Genomic DNA, 21,063 nt, shown 5'->3' with positions numbered 1-21,063 from the left:
CCAGCCTTTTTAGCACTAGGAACTAGTTTTCATGGAAGACAATTTTTCTGTGGGCCAGTGTGGGTGGAAGGGGATAGTTTTGAGATGATTCAAGCACATTACATTTATTGTGTACTTTATTCCTATTGTTATTACATTTTAATATATAATGAAGTTATTATACAACTCATCATAATGAAGAATCAATGGGAGCCCTAAGCTTGTTTTCCTGTAACTAGATGGTACCATCTGGGGGTGATGGGAGATGGTGATAGATTATCAGGCATTAGATTCTCCTAAGAAGCATGCAACCCATGTCCCTTTCATGCACAGTTCACAATAAGGTTCATGCTCCTACGAGAATCTAATGTCGCCACTGGTCTGACAGGAGGCAGAGCTCAGGCGGTGATGCCAGCAATGGGAAATGTCTATAAATATAAATGAAGCTTTGCTCCCTTGCTAGTCATTCACCTCCTTCTGTGCTGCCTGGCTCCTAACAGGCCAAGGACTGGTACTAATCTGTGGCTCAGAGGTTGGGGACCCCTGAACCATGTGATCAGATTTTATAAATGTTACATGTTCACATGAGAATAATACGTACTGTCTAACGATTGGGTGAAAAGTTCTGTATGTCAGTAATATCAAATACTAATTATGTTATTCAAACCTTGTATATACTCACTGAATTTTTTTGTCTGCTGGATATTTTGGTAATTGAGATAGCAGTGTTGAAATCTTCCACAAAGATGGCAGACCTGTCATTTTCTCTCTGATGGTTCGCCACTTTTTGCTTTACACATTTTGAGGTTATTTATTTGAAATACATGAACCGAGGATGGTAGCATCTTACTGGTAAATTCAACTTTTCTTAATTATATGAATTAGTTCTTCACTAACAGTTTTTACCTTGAAATAATTTAAAAAATATTAATATAGTTATCTTAGCTCAGTTCTTTAGTTAATGCCCTGTATATACTTTTCTATCCTTTTACCTTCAACATTCTTGTGGCTTTAGATATGCCTTTAGTAAATGGAACTCAGTTGGAGTTTTAATCCAATCTGAGAAATCTGGTTTTTAACTGGAAATCATAGTCCTTTTATATTTATTGTGCTTACTGATATATAATGTATTTAATTCTAGCCCAATACTTTAAAAATCTTCTACTGGTCCCAGTTTTTTAATGCTTTTAAAAGTTCAAGGATAAAAATGAAAAGAATAGAACAAATACAGTTACAATCAGTAGGGAAGAAGTTGGGGATAGAAATTTTAGTTTGAATTCCATCTTTTTTACTCCTTATTGATGAAAATGTATTTATTATTTTCATTGCTATTCTTGGACTTTTACCAGATACAGTTAACTTAAACAAGTATGAAGTTAAATAATATCATATGCCTCTTCCACAACAATATTATGTTATAATCCCTTCTCACTACAAGTTATTGCCCAGTATTCTCCAGCTCAAAACTCATATATTATATATCATTAGCTCTTTAGAAAGATAATCTCTATTTAGACATACACACGTGTTTACCGTTTGTCAATTTATTTGCATACTTTTCCCCTTGTATATTTCTGTCATTATGAGATTTTCTTATTTTATCCTGACATGCATACATTGTAAGTTTCTTAGTTGCTGTTCTCTCAGTTATAAACTATCTAAAATTATGATTATTTCTAAATGTTCACTTCATGTTAATTTTTAAAAACTATTCTTTTTTTTCCCATTTATTTATATTGCATTTTAGGTTTTGGGGTACATGTGAAGAACATGCAAAATTGTTGCATAGGTACACACGGCGCAGTGTGATTTGCTGCCTTCCTCCCCATCACCTACATCTGGCATTTCTCCCCTTGCTATATCTCCGCAGCTCCCCACCCCCCACCATCCCTCCCCTATTTCCCCCCAACTGACCCCAGTGTGTAGTGCTCCCCTCCCTGTGTCCATGTGTTCTCATTGTTCAACACCCGCCTATGAGTGAGAACATGCAGTGTTTGATCTTCTGCTCTTCTGTCAGTTTGCTGAGAATGATGGTTTCCAGGTTCATCGATGTCCCCACAAAGGACACAAACTCATCGTTTTTGATGGCTGCATAATATTCCATGGTGTGTATGTGCCACATTTTCCCTATCCAGTCTATGGTCAGTGGGCATTTGGGTTGGTTCCAGGTCTTTGCTATTGTAAACAGTGCTGCAATGAACATTCGTGTGCACGTGTCCTTATAGTAGAACGATTTGTAGTCCTTTGGATATATACCCAGTAATGGGATTGCTGGGTCAAATGGAATTTCTATTTCTAGGTCCTTGAGGAATCGCCACACTGTCTTCCACAATGGTTGAACTAATTTATACTCCCACCAACAGTGCAAAAGTGTTCCTATTTCTCCACATCCTCTCCAGCATCTGTTGTCTCCAGATTTTTTAATGATCGCCATTCTAACTGGCGTGAGATGGTATCTCAATGTTGTTTTGATTTGCATTTCTCTGATGACCAATGATGATGAGCATTTTTTCATATGTTTGTTGGCCTCATGTATGTCTTCTTTTGTAAAGTGTCTGTTCATATCCTTTGCCCACTTTTGAATGGGCTTGTTAGTTTTTTTCTTGTAAATCTGTTTTAGCTCTTTGAAAATTCTGGATATCAGCCCTTTGTCAGATGGGTAAACTGCAAAAATTTTTTCACATTCTGTTGGTTGCCGATTCGCTCTAATGACTGTTTCTTTTGCTGTGCAGAAGCTGTGGAGTTTGATTAGGTCCCATTTGTCTATTTTGGCTTTTGTTGTCAATGCTTTTGGTGTTTTGGTCATGAAGTCCTTGCCTACACCTATGTCCTGAATGGTTTTGCCTAGATTTTCTTCCAGGGTTTTTATGGTGTTAGGTCTTATGTTTAAGTCTTTAATCCATCTGGAGTTAATTTTCGTGTAAGGTGTCAGGAAGGGGTCCAGTTTCTGCTTTCTGCACATGGCTAGCCAGCTTTCCCAACACCATTTATTGAACAGGGAATCCTTTCCCCATTGCTTGTTTTTGTCTGGTTTGTCAAAGATCAGATGGTTGTAGATATGTTGTATTGCCTCCGAGACCTCTGTTCTGTTCCATTGGTCTATATCTGTTTTGGTACCAGTACCATGCTGTTTTGATTACTGTAGCCTTGTAGTTTGAAGTCCGGTAGTGTGATGCCTCCTGCTTTGTTCTTTTTGCTTAGAATTGACTTGGCTATGCGGGCTCTCTTTTGGTTCCATATGAAGTTTAAGGTGTTTTTTTCCAGTTCTGCGAATAAGGTCATTGGTAGCTTGATGGGGATAGCACTGAATCTGTAAATTACTTTGGGCAGTATGGCCATTTTCACAATACTGATTCTTCCTAACCATGAACATGGAATGTTTCCCCATCTGTTTGTGTCCTCTCTTATTTCGTTGAGCAGTGGCTTGTAGTTCTCCTTGAAGAGGTCCTTTACGTTCCTTGTTCGTTGTATTCCTAGGTATTTTATTCTCTTTGTGGCAATTGTGAATGGCAGTTTGTTCTTGATTTGGCTCTCTTTAAGTCTGTTACTGGTGTATAGGAATGCATGTGATTTTTGCACATTGATTTTGTATCCTGACACTTTGCTGAACTTGCTTATCAGTTTCAGGAGATTTGGGGCTGAGACGATGGGGTCTTCTAGAGATACAATCATGTTGTCTGCAAATAGAGACAATTTGACTTCCTCCTTTCCTATTTGAATGCCCTTTATTTCCTTCTCTTGCCTGATTGCTCTGGCTAGAACTTCTAATACTATATTGAATAGCAGTGGTGAGAGAGGGCATCCTTGTCTGGTGCCACATTTCAAGGGGAATGCTTCCAGTTTTTGCCCATTCAGTATGATATTGGCTGTTGGTTTGTCATAAATAGCTTTTATTATTTTGAGATATGTTCCATCGATACCTAGCTTATTGAGGGTTTTTAGCATAAAGGGCTGTTGAATTTTGTCAAAGGCCTTCTCTGCATCAATTGAGATAATCATGTGGTTTTTGTCTTTGGTTCTGTTTATGTGGTGAATTATGTTTATAGACTTGCGTATGTTGAACCAGCCTTGCATCCCTGGGATGAAGCCTAATTGATCATGGTGGATAAGCTTTTTGATGTGCTGTTGCAATCGGCTTGTCAGTATTTTATTGAAGATTATTGCATCTATGTACATCATGGATATTGGCCTGAAGTTTTCTTTTCTTGTTGACTCTCTGCCGGGTTTTGGAATCAGGAAGACGTTGGTCTCATAAAATGATTTGGGAACAATTCCCTCTTTTTGTATTGTTTGGAATAGTTTCAGAAGGAATGGTACCAGCTCCTCTTTGTATGTGTGGTAGAATTCGGCTGTGAACCCGTTTGGACCTGGGCTTTTTTTGGGTGGTAAGCTCTAAATTGCTGCCTCAACTTCAGACCTTGTTATGGGGTCTGTTCAGGGTTTCGACTTCTTCCTGGTTTAGGCTTGGGAAGAGGCAAGTGTCCAGGAATTTATCCATTTCTTCCAGGTTTACTAGTTTATGTGCATAGAGTTGTTTGTAATAATCTCTGATGATGGTTTGAATTTCTGTGGAATCTGTGGTGATATCCCCTTTATCGTTTTTTATTGCATCAATTTGGTTATTCTCTCTTTTCTTTTTTATTATTCTGTCTAGTGGTCTGACTATTTTGTTGATCTTTTCAAAAAACCAGCTCCTGGATTTATTGATTTTTTGAAGGGTTTTTTGTGTCTCTATCTCCTTCAGTTCTGCTCTGATCTTAGCTATTTCTTGTCTTCTGCTAGACTTTGAGGTTTTTTGATCTTGCTTCTCTAGCTCTTTCAATTTTGATGATAGGGTGTCAATTTTTGATATCTCCTTGCTTCTCATGTGGGCACTTATTGCTATATATTTTCCTCTAGAGACTGCTTTAAATGTGTCCCAGAGATTCTGGTATGTTGTGTCTTCATTCTCGTTGGTTTCGAAGAAACATCTTTATTTCTGTCTTCATTTCATTGTTTATCCAGTCAACATTCAAGAGCAAGTTGTTCAGTTTCCATGAAGCTGTGCGGTTCTGGGTTAGTTTTTGAATTCTGAGTTCTAACTTGATTGCACTGTGGTCTGAGAGACTGTTTGTTACGATTTCCATTCTTTTGCATTTGCTGAGGAGTGATTTACTCCCAATTATGTGGTCAATTTTAGAGTAGGTGTGATGTGGTGCTGAGAAGAATGTATATTCTGTGGATTTGGGGTGGAGAGTTCTGTAAATGTCTATTAGGTTTGCTTGGTCCAGGTCTGAGTTCAAGTCCTGGATATCCTTGTTAATTTTCTGTCTGGTTGATCTGTCTAATGTTGACAATGGGGTGTTAAAGTCTCCCACTATTATTGTGTGGGAGTCTAAGTCTCTTTGTAAGCCATTAAGAACTTGCCTTATGTATCTGGGTGCTCCTGTATTGGGTGCGTATATATTTAGGATCGTTAGCTCTTCTTGTTCCATTGATCCTTTTACCATTATGTAATGTCCCTCTTTGTCTCTTATGATCTTTGATGCTTTAAAGTCTAATTTATCAGAGATGAGAATTGCAACTCCTGCTTTTTTTTGCTCTCCATTTGCTTGGTAAATCTTCCTCCATCCCTTTATTTTGAGCCTTTGTGTATCCTTGCATGTGAGATGGGTTTCCTGGATACAGCACATTGATGGGTTTTGTCTTTTTATCCAATTTGCCAGTCTGTGTCTTTTGATTGGGGCATTTAGTCCATTTACATTTAGGGTTAATATTGTTATGTGTGAATTTGATACTGCCATTTTGGTGCTAGCTGGCTGTTTTGCCCTTTACTTGAGCTGGTACTTGTTGTTCCTTTATATGTGTAGAGCCTCTTTCAGGAGCTCTTGTAGAGCTGGCCTGATGGTGACGAAATCTCTGAGTACTTGCATGTTCCCAAAGCATTTTATTTTTCTTCACTTATGAAGCTTAGTTTGGCTGGATAGGAGATTCTGGGTTGAAAGTTCTTTTCTTTAAGGATGTTGAATATTGGCCCCCACTCTCTTCTGGCTTGTAGGGTTTCTGCTGAGAGATCTGCGTGAGTCTGATGGGCTTCCCTTTGTGGGTAACCCGACCTTTCTCTCTGGCTGCCCTTAGTATTTTCTCCTTCATTTCGATCCTGGTGAATCTGACGATTATGTGCCTTGGGGTTGCTCTTCTTGACGAATATCTTTGTGGTGTTCTCTGTATTTCCTGGACTTGAATGTTTGCCTGCCTTGCTAGGTTGGGGAAGTTTTCCTGGATAATATCCTGAAGAGTATTTTCCAGCTTGGATTCATTCTCTTCGTTGCATTCGGGTACGCCTATCAAACGTAGATTAGATCTTTTCACATAGTCCCACATTTCTTGGAAATTTTGTTCATTCCTTTTTACCCTTTTTTCTTCAGTCTTGCCTTCCTGTTCTATTTCATTGAGTTGATCTTCGACCTCTGATATCCTTTCTTCTGCTTGGTCAATTCGGCTGTTGATACTTGTGCATGCTTCGCGAAGTTCTCGTGTTGCGTTTTTCAGCTCCATCAATTCACTTATATTCCTTTCTATTTTGTCCATTCTCGTTAGCATTTCGTCAAATCTTTTTTCAAGGTTCTTAGTTTCTTTGCATTTGGTTAGAACATGTTCTTTAAGTTCACAGAAGTTTCTTACTACCCACCTTCTGATGTCTGATTCTGTCATTTCATCATACTCGTTCTCCATCCAACCTTGTTCCCTTGCTGGTGAGGAGTTGTGATCCCTTGTAGGAGGAGAGGTGTTCTGGTTTCGGGTGTTTTCATCCTTTTTGCGCTGGTTTCTTCCCATCTTTAAGGATTTATCCACCTGTCAACTTCGTAGTTGCTGGCTTTCAGATTGGGTCTCAAATCTTTCAGATTGACGTTCTGTTTGTTGATGATGAGGTTATTTCTGTTTCTTGGTTTTCTTTCTGACAGTCTGGCCCCTCTGCTGTAGGTCTGCTGAGGTTCACTCCAGGTCCTGCTTGCCTGCGGTTCACCTGCAGCAGCTGCTGAACAGTAAGGGTTGTTACCAGTTTTCTTCTTCTGCTATCTTTGTCCCAGAAGGATACCCACCTAGTGTCAATCTGATCTCTCCTTTCTGAGGTGGGTCTTTGGATATATAGGGGTCAGGGAGCTGCTTGAGGAGATGGTCTCTTCTTTATAGGAGATCAAATGGTGAGCTGTGAGCTCTGTTGTTCATTCAGAGCTGCTGGGCAGGTACATTTAGGTCTGCTGCAGCAGAACTCATAAACTGCTTTTTTTCCCAGGTGCTCTGTCCCAGGGTTTTAGGGCTTTATGAGTTTCGGTTATGCTGCTGCCTTCTCTCTTTTTTTTTTTTTTCCTTTGGAGCTGCCCTGCCCAGCAAGGAGGCAGCCTAGTCACTGTCTGCCTGTAGAGGCTTTGCTGAGCTGCTGTGGGCTCCACCCAGCTGCCGAGTGAACTTCCCTGCAGTCCTGTTTATATGGGGGTAGTTAGAACTGCATTGGCAATGGTGGCCCACCTCTGTTCAGGCGGAGCCTCTCTGCAGTGGCAGGTTGCCTTGGCAACGGCGGGCTGCCTCAGCATTGGCGGGTTGCCTTGGCAACAGCGGGCTGCCTCAGCATTGGCTGACTACCTCCATAGTGGCGGGCTGCCTCGGTAATGGTTGACGCCCCTCCCCTCAGAGCTGGACCGTCCTGGGTTCAGCTGTGCTTGCTGTGAAACTCTCAATCCAGAGTTTCTGGTTGCCGTTCTTTTGTGGGGGTGGGACCAGCCGAGCCTGATCACCTGGCTCCCTGCCTCAGAGCCTTTTTTAAGTTGGTGCTCCAGTCACCTGTTGAAGAGGCGCCGGGGTCTGTTTGTTTTCCCCTGCGGCCTCTCACTGCGCTGGCTTAAACAGCGGCACTGTGGTTTGTGGCGCCTTTTTTTTTTTTTTGCCCTGGAATCTACTGTCCTGGTTCTCTGGTCAGTCCCCTTTTTAAACAGATGAATGGGTGACTTCCCGTGGCTCCAATCGCCAGCCAAAAGGGCACCCGGACCGGTGTATTTTGTACTGAGAACCGCTGCTCCAGGGCGCCGACAAAGCAGCCGTGCGGGGCAAAGCAGTGGCACCAGCTGGCACAGCTGCGCTGGCCCAAACAGCCGCGCTGGTGACCTGTGGAGCTCCTCTGCCTGGGAATTTCCTAGTCTGTGGGCAATAAAAGTGTGGCGTCCACTCACCCTCTGCGCTTTCACTGGGAGCTGCAATCCTGAGCTGTTCCTAAATGGCCATCTTGGATCCTCACCTCTATATTTTCACTGACTAGTAAATGAATGTCTTTTGATACACAAAACTTTAAAATTTTGATGACTAACAATTTACTTTTTTTTTGCTTGTCCTTTTGGTGCCCTATCTGTGAAAACCACTGTCTAATTCAAGGTCATGAAGATTTTTACCTATGTTTCCTTCTAAGAGTTATAGTACTAACATTTGGGTCTTTCATGTAGTTTGAATTAATTTTTTCATGTGAGATTGTAGACTAGATTTGTTCTTTGGCCTGTTGATATCCAGTTGTTCCAGTACCATTGTTGAAATGACTGTCCTTTCAACAATGGTAAAGACAGTCATTTCGAAAGATCTTGGCACCCTTCTAGAAAATAAATTGAGCATAATTATATGGGTTTCTTTTTGGACTCTCAATTCTATTAAATTTGTCTGTAAACTATCTTTATCTAGTACCACACTGTTTTTATCACTGTAGCTTTGTATTAAGTATTGAAATTAAGAAGTTTAAATCCCCAAATTTATTCTTTTAAGATAGCTTTGTTTATCCTATGTCTCTTGCAATTCCGTATTATTTTAGAATCAGCTTCTCCATTTCTGGAAAAAAGCAGCTAAAATTTTGATAGAATGCATTGATCTTACATATAAATGTGAAAAGCACTGTTAAAATTAATTTTTCCAATCCATTAACCTGGGAGGTATTTCCATTTATTTATACCTACTTTAATTCCCTTCAACAATGTTTGAAAGAAATTCAACAATGTTGCAGTTTTTGATGAAAAAGTATTGACATTTTTTGGCTAAATTCATTACTAAGTATATATTTTTTAAAAAAGGTTTAATTGTAATAAAATACATATAAAATTTACAAGTTTTAATTGTATGGTTCAGTGGTACTAAACACTCACATTGTTTTGCTACCATCACTACCATCCATTCACAGAACTTGTTTCATTTTATAAAACCTAAATTCTTTACCTATTAAGAAATATTAACAATTCCCCATTACCTGCTCCTCCATCCTCAGGCCCTGGCCACCATCATTCGACTTTGTCTCTGTGAGTTTCACTATTCTAAGTACCTCATATAAGTGGAATCATGCAGTATTTGTCCTTTTACTACTGGCTCATTTTATTTAGCATCCATGTTGTAATATGTGTTATAATTTTATTCCTTTTTAAGGATGAATAATATTTAATTGTATGTATAAACAGCTCTGCTTATTCTTTACTTGTCAATGGGCATTTTGGTTGCTTTTACCTTTTAAGTACTGTAAATAAGCAGCTATGAACATAGATGTACAAATACTACTTAGAGTCCCTACTTTCAAATCTTTTGTGCACAGAAGCAGCAGAGGAACAGCTGGATAATATAGCAATTCTATTTTTAATTTTCTTAGGATCTGCCATACTGTTTTCCATAGTGACTACTCCAATTTACCTTCCCACTAACAGTGCACAAGAGTTTCAGTTTCTCCGTGTCCTTACTAACACTCATTATTTTCCAATTTTTTGATAGTACCTAACATGGTTTGGCTCTGTGTTCCCACCTAAATTGTCTGTTGAAGTGTAATTTCCAATGATGGAGGTGGGGCTTGGTGGGAAGTGACTGGATCATGGTGGTGGTTTCTCATGAACAGTTTAGAACCATCCCCTTGGTTCTCTTCTCATGATAGAGAGAGAGATCTCATGAACTTTGGTTGTTAAAAGTGTAACACCTCCCCCTCCTCTCTTGCTCCTGCTTCTGCCATGTAAGACATGCCTACCCTCACTTCACCTTCTGCCATGATTGTTTCCTGAGGCCTCCCCAGAAGCCAAGAAGATGTCAGCATCATGCTTCCTTTACAGCCTGCAAAAAAGCCAATTAAACGTCTTTTCTTTATAAATTACCTAGTCTCAGGTATTTCTTTATAGCAATTCAAGAATAGACTGTTACAGTACCCATCCAAATGGTTATCCAGTGGTATCTCATTGTACTTTTGATTTGCATTTCCATAATGATTACTGAGGTTGAGCATTATTTAATATTATGGATATATTATACTCTTTTTGACTTTATTATAAATGGAACAGTTTTCTTAGTTTTATTTTCAGATGGTTCACTGCTAGTGTATAGAAATGCAATTGATCTTTGTATGTTGATGTCACATCCTGCCGTTTTGCTGAACTTACTTATTAGCTCTAACAGGTCCGTTTTTGTTTTTTTTTTTTTTTTTTTTTTTTTTTTAGTTTCTTTAAGGTTTTCTAAGTCCTATCTTCTGCAAATAGAGAGTTTTATTTCTTCTTTTTCAATTTAGGCATTGTTTATTTTGTTTTCTTGATTAATTGCCCTAGCTAGAACCTCCAGTAAAATGAATAGCACTAGCGTTAGTGACCATTTTTGTCGTCTTCGCTTAGGGTGAATGCATTCAGTCTTTTATAAATAATCATGACTTCATTGTGGGGTTTTTTGTTTTGTTTTGTAAATCTCATTTATTGGATTGAGAAAGTTGCCTTCCATTCCTGATATGTTGAGTATTTTTAATCACTAAACAGCATTGAATTTTGTCAAATTATTTTTGTATCTACTAAGATGTGATCATGTGTTTTTCTCCCAGTCATTTTAGCAATATGGTGTATTACACTGATTGATTTTCATGTGTTAAACCAACTATAAGTTCCTGGAATAAATCCCATTTAATCAAGGTATATAATCCTTTCCTATATATTGCTCAGGTAGATCTGCTATTATTTTTTTCAAGATTTTTGTATCCATCGTCATAAGATTTGTAGTTTTATTAACTTGTATTTAATAGCGCTGTAGATACTGGTTTGTGGTTTATTTTCAGACGGCTTTATCTGGGGGTTGGTATCAGGGTAATTCTCGCCTCATAAAATGAGTCAGTAAGTGTTTTATCCTCTTCTATGTTCTGGGAGAGTCTGAGAAAGGGTGCTGTTGATTCTCTTTCATCTCAAATGTTTGACAGCATTACCAGGGAAAACATCTGGTAATGAGTTTTTCTTTGCTGGAAGTTTTGCTAAATTACTAACTTAAACTTCTTACTGTTACAGCAATATTCAGATTTTCTATTTTGTGTTCAGCCAGTTGTAATTTAGTATTATGTTTCCAGAAATTTTTCCATTTCATTTAAGTTTTCTAGTATTGACACACAGTTGTTTATAGTAGGTATTCCCTTAAAATCTTTTTTCTTTCATTAAGGTCATTAATAATGTTCCTACTTTCATTCCCCATTTTAGTATTTTGACTCTTCTTTCTTTCCTAGCTGAAGTTTTTTCAATTTTGTTATCTTTTTAAAGAACCAACTTTCGGTTTTATTTATCTTTATTACTTTAAAAATCTCTGCTTTATTTATATTTTAATTGCTGTTTTTTCTTCCTTCGGTCCGTTTTGCTCCTCTTCCTGTAGTTTGTCCCACTGGGAGGTTGGGAGGTTATATTAATGTTTTCATATTTCCCCTTTTTAAAAGTAGTTACTTACAGATATAAATTTCCTTCTGAGCCCTACTTTAAATGCATCCTATGACTTTTGATTTTTTTTTCATTCTCTTTAAAGTATTATGTAATTTCTCTTGTAATTTACCCTTTAACCCACTGGTTATTTAGGAGTTTCCTGTTTAACTTCCATGCATTTGTGAATCTTTCAAATTTCCTTCTCTTGTTTATTTCAAATTCTAATCCTCGGTGGTTGGAGAAGATAAAATACATGCTTCCAACCTTTTAAAATTTACTGACAATTTTTTTTTGGCTATATATGGTCTGTCCTACAGAATGTTTCATAAGCACTTGTGAAGAACATGTTCCCTGCTACTGTTAATGAAGTATTCTATAGATGACTGGGAGGTCTAGGTGGTATATACTGTTGTTTCAGTCTAGGTGTTCTATTATTGAAAGTGGGATACTAAAGTCTCCAAGCAATGTATTTGAATTATTTATTTCTCCCTTCAATTCTGTACATTTTTGTTTAATATATTTTAGGAGTCTCTTATTAAGTGCATATATATTTAAAACTATGGTATCTTATTGATGGATTTACATAATTATTATAAAATGTCTTTGTCACTGTAATGATTTTTATATTAAAATGTATTCTGTCTGATACTGGCACAGTCATTCCTTCTTTTGAGTTCTATTTGTATGAATCATGTTTTAAAATCATTTTTCTGTCAACATATTTGTGTCTATTAATCTGCTTCCTGTAGAAAGCTTACAGGTGAATCCTTTCATAAAATCCATTCTTCAAATCTCAGTGTTTAAATTGGAAAGTTCATTTGACTTACATTTAGTGCAATTACTGATTTATTGATAAAAAAGGACTTCTGCCATTTTTCTGTTGGTTTTCTATACGTCTTATTTATTTCTTCTATTTCTTGCCTTCTTTTGCACTAATTATTTTTTAGTGTAGCATTTTCTTTCCCTTGTTATTTCTTTGGTTTAACTTTTATTTTAGGTTCAAGGGTACAGAGCCATGTTTATTATACGGGCAAACTGCACAACACAGGAGTTTGGTGTATAGATAATTTCATCACCTAGGTAATAAGCATAGTAGCCAATAGGTATGTTTTCTGATCCTCTCCCTTATTCCACCCTCTACCCTCATGTAGGCCCCAGGGTCTGTTATTTTCCTCCTAGTATCACCTGTTCTCATTGTTTAGCTCCCACTTGTAAAAGTGAATATGCAGTATTTGATTTTCTGTTCCTGTGTTAGTTTGCTTAGGACAATGGCCTCCAGCTCTATCCATGTTGTTGCAAAGGACATGATTTCATTCTTTTTTTTAAGGCTTCATAATATTCCCTGGTGTATATGTGCCATATTTTCTTTACCTAGTCTACCACTGATGGACATTTAGGTTGATTCCATGTCTCTGCTATTGTGAATAATGCTGCAATAAACATTTGCATGCATGTGTCTTTATGGCAGAACAATTTATATTCCTTTGGGTATATACCCAGTAATGAGATTGTTGGGTCAAATGGTAATTCTGTTTTAAGCTCTTTAAAGGAAGTGTCACACTACTTTCCACAATAGCTGAACTAATTTACAGCCCCATCAACAGTGTATAAGTATATTTCTTTGACCAGTGAAACACATTTTAAATATTTAATGTCTGTGTTTAGAAAGTTCTAAAGTCAATGCTTCCTCAAGCAGAGTTTCTACTGATTTGTTTTTTTTGCTGTGTAGGGGTCATACTTTTAAATTTCTTTGTCTCCTAGCAATGACGTTTTGAATGTTATATATAATATGGTAACTCTTGAAATCTCATTCTCTCTCCTCCCTAGGATTTGTTGGTGTTGTTTTTTGTTATCTGATGAATGACTTTTCTAAATTAATTTTGTATGGTTTGTATTTTGTGTCATCTGTGGCCACTGAAATCTGTGTATCATTACCTTAGTGGTCAGCTAATAATTAAATAGAGATCTCCTTAAATTCTTGGATAGAAAAAAACCTCTCAGATTTTCCTAAGGAACTCAGTAGGGACAGCCCTTCAATAATCAATCAGGCAGGTTTCAACTGTACCTTAGCATTCACTTCCTGTTTCCATATAGTCTCAAGGCCAGCAAAAGGTGAAAGATTAAGGCCTGTCCAAAGCATGCACATAGCCCTCGGCATGTGAATGACCTTTTGGACTTCCCTAAGTGTGGTAGAGTCCTTATGTACCCATTTCCAAGCTGTTCCTCCCCAACTTTTGGTTAATGCACTATTTGCCTAAACTCTTATCTTTTACCTAAGGCAGTAACAACTACTAGGATGTTAATTAATTAATTGATATTATCATCTGTGTAATTAATCTACACAGATGTTTCCTGACTTATGATGAATTTATGTCCTAATAAACCTATCATAAGTCAAAAATACTGTAAGTTGAAAACATATTCAATACACCTAACCTACCTAACCTAAGAAGTGAAAGATTTCTATAATGAAAATTATAATATATTGCTTAAAAAAATCAAAGAGGACACAAAAAAAATGAAAGGATATTCCATGTTCATGGATTGTAAGAATCAATAGTGTTAAAATGGCCATACTGTCGATTCAATGCAATCTGCAGATTCAATGTAATGCAATTCCCATCAAAATGCCAATGAAATTCTTCACAGAAATAGAAAAAACAATGCTCAAATTGATATGGAATCACCAAAGACCCAGAATAGCCAAAGCTATCCCAAGCAAAAAGAACAAAACAAAACAAAAATCTCATTATCTTACTTAAATTATTACAGAGCTATAGTAACCAAAATAACATGTTACTGGCATAAAACAGAAACATAGACTAATCAGACAGAATAGAGAACTCAGAAGCAAATCCACACACCTACAATGAACTAATATTTGACAAAAGTACCAAAGAACATACACTGAGGAGAAGATAATCTCTTCAATAAATGGTGTGAGGAATACTGGATATCCATATGTAGAAGACTGAAACTAGACCCCTATCTTTCATCATACATAAAAATCAAATCAAAATGAATTATAGATTTAAAAATCTATGAACTCAAACTATAAAACTACTAGAAGAAAACACTGGGGAAAATCTCTAGGATACTGATCTAGCCAATGATTTCTTGAGTGGTACCCCAAAAGCACAGGTAACCAAGCAAACATGGACACATGGGATCACATGAAGTTAAAAAACTTTGTCACCACAAAGGAAACAGTCAACAAAATGAAGAGATAATCCATAGAACTGGAGAAAATATTTGCAAACTACCTATCTGACAAGGGACTAATAACCAGAAAATATAAGGAGTTCAACTCTATTGGTAAAAATCTAATAATCCAATTAGAAATGGGCAAATAATTTGAACATTTTTCAAAGGAAGACATACAAATGGCAAACAGGCCATTAATAGGTGTTCAACATCGCTGATCATCAGAGAAATGCAAACCAAAACTACAAGGAGGCTGGGCACGGTGGCTCACACCTGTAATCCCAGCACTTTGAGAGGCTGAGGTGGGTAGATCACCTCAGTCTTGAACTGAGGTCAGCAGTTCAAGACAAGCCTGGCCAACAAGGTAAAACCCCATCTCTTTTAAAAATACAAAAATTAGCTGGGTGTGTCAGTGGACATCTATAATCCCAGCTACTCGGGATGCTGAGGCAGGAGAATCACTTGAACCTGAGAGTTGGAGGTTGCAGTGAGCCAAGATCATGCCATTGCACTCCAGCCTGAGTGACAGAGTGAGACTCTGTCCCAAAACAAACAAACAACAACAAAAAAACTACAATGGGATACCGTCTTACCCCAGTTAAAATGGCTTTTATCTAAAAGACAATATCAAATGCTGAGGAGGATGTGAAGAAGGAATCCTCATATACTGTTTGTCAGAATGGAAATTAGTACAACCCAGTATGTAGAACACTTTTGAGGTTTCTCAAAAAACTAAAAATAGATCTACCATTTGATATAGTAAATTATAGTGCTGGGTATATATTCCAGTGAAAGGAAATCAACATATACAAGAGGTACTTACACTCCCATGTCTGCTGTAGCACTGTTAACAGTAGTCAAGATTTGGAACATCCTAAATATCCATCAACTGATGAACTGATAAAGAAAATGCAGTACTTGTACAAATGGAGTAATATTCAGCCATAACAAACATGAGATCCTGCCATTTGCAACAACATGGATGTAACTGGAAGTCATTATGTTAAGTGAAATAAGCCAGGCAGAGAAAAAGACAAATATTGCATGTTTTCACTCATTTGTGAAATCTAAAAATCAAAACAACTGAACTCAGGGAGACAGAGAGTAGAAAGATGGTTACAAGAGGTTGGAAAGGGTAGTAGGAACGTTGGTTAGAAGGTCGGGGTGGTTAATGGTACAAAAAATTAATTAAAAAGAATGAATAGGACCTAATATTGAATAGCACAACAGGGTGACTACAGTCAATAATAATTTAATTATATATTTGAAAATAGCTAAAAGTATAATTAGATTGTTTGTAATGTAAAGGATAAATGCCTCAGGTGCTGGATACCTCATTTTCCATGATGTGATAATTATGCTTTGCACGCTTGTATCAAAACATCGTGTACCCCACAAATATATACGTCTACCATGTATGCACAAAAATAAAAAATTTAAAAAATTCCAATTAACTAATTACCTCCATCTTTGTCTTATCTGATGAATCATCAATAAACATCTTTTTTCCAACTTGTATTTTTAAAATTCTACAAGTTTTTATTTTTTCAAAATCTTATTCTTCATTTTTAATGGTCTCTTTTTATTCATTCTACTTTGTGCTTTATTTTATTTCACAATTCTAACCTTTGCAGCCCTTAGAGATCTAAATTCTTTTTTCTCCCTTGTTGATTCTCATGCATATTGACTTTCAGTCTCATTTAGTTAGTCAATCAGTGTTTATCTATGGATGGTTTGCTTTTGTTTCTAGTAACAAAAAGGAGTCAACTAGAAACATATCAGACTCTCTTAAGGATCTTGGCTTAGTCTGATAGTTCCAGGCTAAATTCTCTACTTTATTTCTGGTAGCAGGTTTAAAATCCCAGTGGTATGTTACTTTAGGCATATTCCCTGAGGGAATTCCTTCTCCTTGGGGTACTAATTTACAGAGGGGAGAGGTGGCCCTTGAGGAATCCTAACATTTTTAAGATCCATGATGCCAGCCGGGCGCAGTGGCTCATGCCTGTATTCCCAGCACTTTGGGAGGCTGAGGTGGGTGGATCACAAGGTCAGGAGATGGAGACCATCCTAGTCAACATGGTGAAACCCTGACTCTACTAAAAATACAAAATTTAGCTGGGTGGGGTGGTGCACGCCTATAGTCTCAGATACTCAGGAGGCTGAGGAAGGAGAATTGCTTGAACCCCAGAGGCAGAGGTTGCAGTGAGCAGAGGTCGGACCACTGCACTCCAGCCTGGAGACAGAGCAAGACTCTTGACTCCAAAAAAATGACCCATGATGCCTCAATGAATATACTATATGCAGAATGTGAAAATTCTGAACCACCGTGGTTTGTCAATTTTACCTCCTTAATATACTTTTAATCAATTAATTCTTTCCAGTGACAGTGCTTTTGTTTAAATCTTAATCTTTTCTCTCTTTGATTACAACAGTCATATAATTTTCTGCCTCCTTCAAATCTTCCATCCTTCTTATACATTTTTCACTTTTCCATTGGTGTCATTCAAAGTTAAATTTCTCCAATGGCTACCCACAATTTACAAGTTAACTGTTAAACTTTTTATAATATAGAGATGTCTGTCTACTTCTCCAGCCTTCTCTACTGCCACTTTAACATATTTATTCTATATCCTTGAATAACCCTTGTATTTCCTTTAATGAGTCATGTTATTTCAGGGCCTTTATATGTGCCATTTCTTCTTCTTATAACCACTGCCACACCCTCATCCCTATAAAGTTAAGAGACCTCTCCTGGTCTCTCAAATATTCTGGGCATTTACTTATGGTATTATCTTTGCTTTTCCCCCTTCTTTTCTTTTAAAAAGTCTTACTCTTTCTAAAACTGTGAAATTCAGTAAATGAAGTACAAAATCCATTTATCTCAGTATCCAGTATGATTTGCATGGTACCTGTCAAGAAGCATGGACTTGCCAAGAATATATAGGTAAACAGATAAATGAATGAATGCATAAATATGTTATGTGGGAAGAAGAAGGCAAATAAAAATAGAATTTGAATGATAATGCAGTTTTCTAACACTATAATACTGTACAATACATTTAGCATGGAAAAACAAATAAAAGTATCAGATAACTTAAGAATAGCTATTACAGAACATTTCCTATTTGGAGTATCTATACAACACAGAAAGTGAATGAAGTGGTCTTCATCTTCTAATGTAAGTTTTATTTCATATGAAATACAAAAGAAAATAGTTTATCCAGTCATTTTCAATTCTGTTTAATAACAGATAGAGGTGTCATGAATACCAGAAAAAAAAGTCAGTTAACAGAACAAAGCATCCTATTCCAAATGGAATAGATATCAACAAGCAAGTTCTGATGTTCTTGGAAGTAACTGATTTTATGTAGTTTGTAATAATTTAAATGCATGTCTTTGACCCCAAACTGTGGGATCCTGATTTTGAAATGTACTTTTTATTTCCTGATGAAAAAGCAAATACATCAATAGAAAAAGCAATAGGGTAGGTTAGACAAATTCACTTTTATTCATATGTAGATTAGAGAACAAAAGGCAGAACTAGTTTGTATCTATGTTTTGCTGTTTCATTAGCATTATAATTTTGGACAAACAATTTTCCCTATGTCTTAATTTCAGTTTTTGTCTTGAGAAAATGGGGGTGTACTATTTCAGATCTCCTACAAACTAGGGGTTTAAAGAGTGCATGCCCAAACTGTAAGATTAGATTTTAAGATCCTGATTTATTCAGTTAAGAAGACAGGCTTTCATTGAAGATTTAATACCTCTGTATAATTTCCTGTGGCTCCAAAATCTCAAAAGTAAATTACAGAGTTTCTGGTGTCACTAAAAAGTACCTCAAAATGGTAGTTCCCTTTTCTGAAAGATACGCATTGATACATTAGTCATCTTTATGCTCCTTAGAGGAGAGAAAAATAGATAGCAGATCTTGATATTTAGTTATGAAGCTCCATACCAGACTGTGGTGGGATTTCATAGCAGTTCTGCATGTTCATCATCTACATTTGTAGTCTGCCATATTGGTTATGAATTATGCTACTAATCAAACTCTTTTTTGAAGCATGACCCAATTTACTCATTTCATAGGTTCCAAAACCAGAAAGATCTAAAACCTGAGGCGTAGTGATGGTATATGTAAGCCGGCTATTTTGAGACTTTCTATTTGTGTAGAAGAAGATGGCAAAATAAAGCTCAAACCCCAAGCAATACCTGCAACTGAGGGTTCTTCCTCGGGAGACTGCAGCCCATTGGCATGGCTTGAGTTTATGAACGGCAAAATCCAGCCTGGGAAGGTGGTTGTGTTCATCCAGCCCACCTGCCCATACTCCAGGAGGACCCGAGATCCTCAGTCAACTGCCATCAAACAAGGGGTTCTGGAATTTGTTGATATCACAGCCATCAACCATACTAATGAGATTCCAGATTATTTGCAACAGCTCATGGGAGCAAGAAGGGTGCCTTGAGTCTTTATCGGTAAAGAGTGTATAGGCGCATGCAGTAATCTAGTCAGTATGCAACAAAGTGGGGGACTGCTGATGCAGCTAAAGTAGATTGGAGCTCTGCAGTAACCACAGAGCAAGCCCCACACTGACGTCCCTCCTCAAGAGCTGGATGGCATTGCAAATGATGACAGCACTTCCTGGTGGATGAATTTGGGGGCACACACAACTTTTTTCTTCTTTTGACTCAATATTTAAAAGTGGATCAACTTGCTCTTAATCACAAGGCCAAGAAGGTTGACAGGCCATCTTGGTTTTCTTCTGGATGTGCTCTTTGGTTTTCAGAAGACTGTGACAAGTTCTGGCCTAGGATTCGCTCACTGACCCAGGATTGTTCTTTCTCTTTGGCATGTATCTCTTACAGTTCTCCATGGGTCGGCATGCTTCTATCTCTAAGCCAGTGTTTTTCAACTATGTTTATCCAGACTCCTTCTCCACAATGATGAATCCATAGTTGGTTTTCTGCTACTGCCCATTAGCTGAAATAATTTTGCTGCTTGAATTTATGGAGTTTGTATTATGAAATCAGTGGGTATTTTGAATGTATTCTTTGAAACTACATGTATTTTTCCACTCAACCCCACCCTATCCCATCCCACCTTGAGAATCACTGCTCTGAACCAGTGTTCTCCACATTGTCCTCTCACAGATCTCATAGGAAATATTCAATAAATCTTTGAAAGGCCTCAGGATCCAATTGGAGAAATCATGTAAAAAGTTAAGCATAGTTGGTCTTGGTGTCACATGGATTAGTGGCACAAGTGCAGAGGCTGTGGTCATGTAGAACACTCTGTTATTTAAGATGGCCATCCAGATAATCCAGAACACTGGGTATTTATCTGATTTAGGGTACCAGCAAAAATTAAAAAACAAAATGTAAAACATCTGAGAAAATTTACAGCCCCTACCCCAAGAGTGTATCTGTGAAAGAGCCCCACACATTTTGAAAACTTAAGCCACCCTTATGAAGTTAAGCCTGTTCTAGAATTGTAAGATTGTTAATTTCCTTCTTTAGTCTCTAGTGAGAACACCTACTTTCTTTTATAATTAAAAAAAAGATGAAAAAAATGGAAAAATAAGACACTAGAGACTTAGAAATCTCCCCCTCTATATAGCTATTAGAAAAAAAAAAAAGGTAAGTTTTTCTCTTAAAATAGAAATCTTTCCTCGAGGATAAATTCTATCAATTATTCATACCTTTGGGTCAGATGATTATATAAACAATTGTTATATAAAAATAAAATGAGACCTAACAAGCGATTAATTCATTATTATTTTGGAACAATTATTCTGATTGGAAGAGAAATAGGAAGAATAAAGAGAAACCACAAATAATAATTTTGGAGCTTGAGACTGAAATGCATGGACAAGAGAAGGCCGGCTGAGGACAATGAATTAGCATTGGCTGAAAACATCCCTTCCCTGTGGAATTAACTGTTAAGGGAAAGCCCCTGGATATAAGGCCCATCTATGCTCCTGGGTGGGATGTGAAAGGTCCTCTATTTTCCTCACAGTTGTCCAGAGCCTTCAAAATCCAGCTCAAATGCCACTTAAATAAATAAATCCTGTAAGAGCAAGTGACATTTATTGAGTCCTTATTATGTTCTGGAAATATTGAGAACTGATTACTTACTAGGCTAAGTGCTTTATAGTTATCACCTCATTTGATTCTTACTTCACTT

The 21,063-nt window shown here is 37.3% G+C and overlaps 1 protein-coding gene and 1 pseudogene across 15 annotated transcripts in view; one reads left to right on the top strand and one right to left on the bottom strand.

The window, feature by feature from the left end:
• The window catches only part of NBEA (neurobeachin), a 713,110-nt gene that overhangs the window by 316,812 nt on the left and 375,235 nt on the right, over positions 1–21,063 (bottom strand). The gene's annotated exons all lie outside the window — the stretch shown is intronic.
• LOC116562200 lies at positions 7,957–19,538 on the top strand (annotated as a pseudogene).

This window comes from Sapajus apella, unplaced genomic scaffold (assembly GCF_009761245.1).
Source record: "Sapajus apella isolate SASKATOON/1434 unplaced genomic scaffold, GSC_monkey_1.0 scaffold32, whole genome shotgun sequence".
Taxonomy (NCBI): Eukaryota; Metazoa; Chordata; class Mammalia; order Primates; family Cebidae; genus Sapajus; species Sapajus apella.
This window is presented reverse-complemented; position numbering and strand designations above follow the sequence as displayed.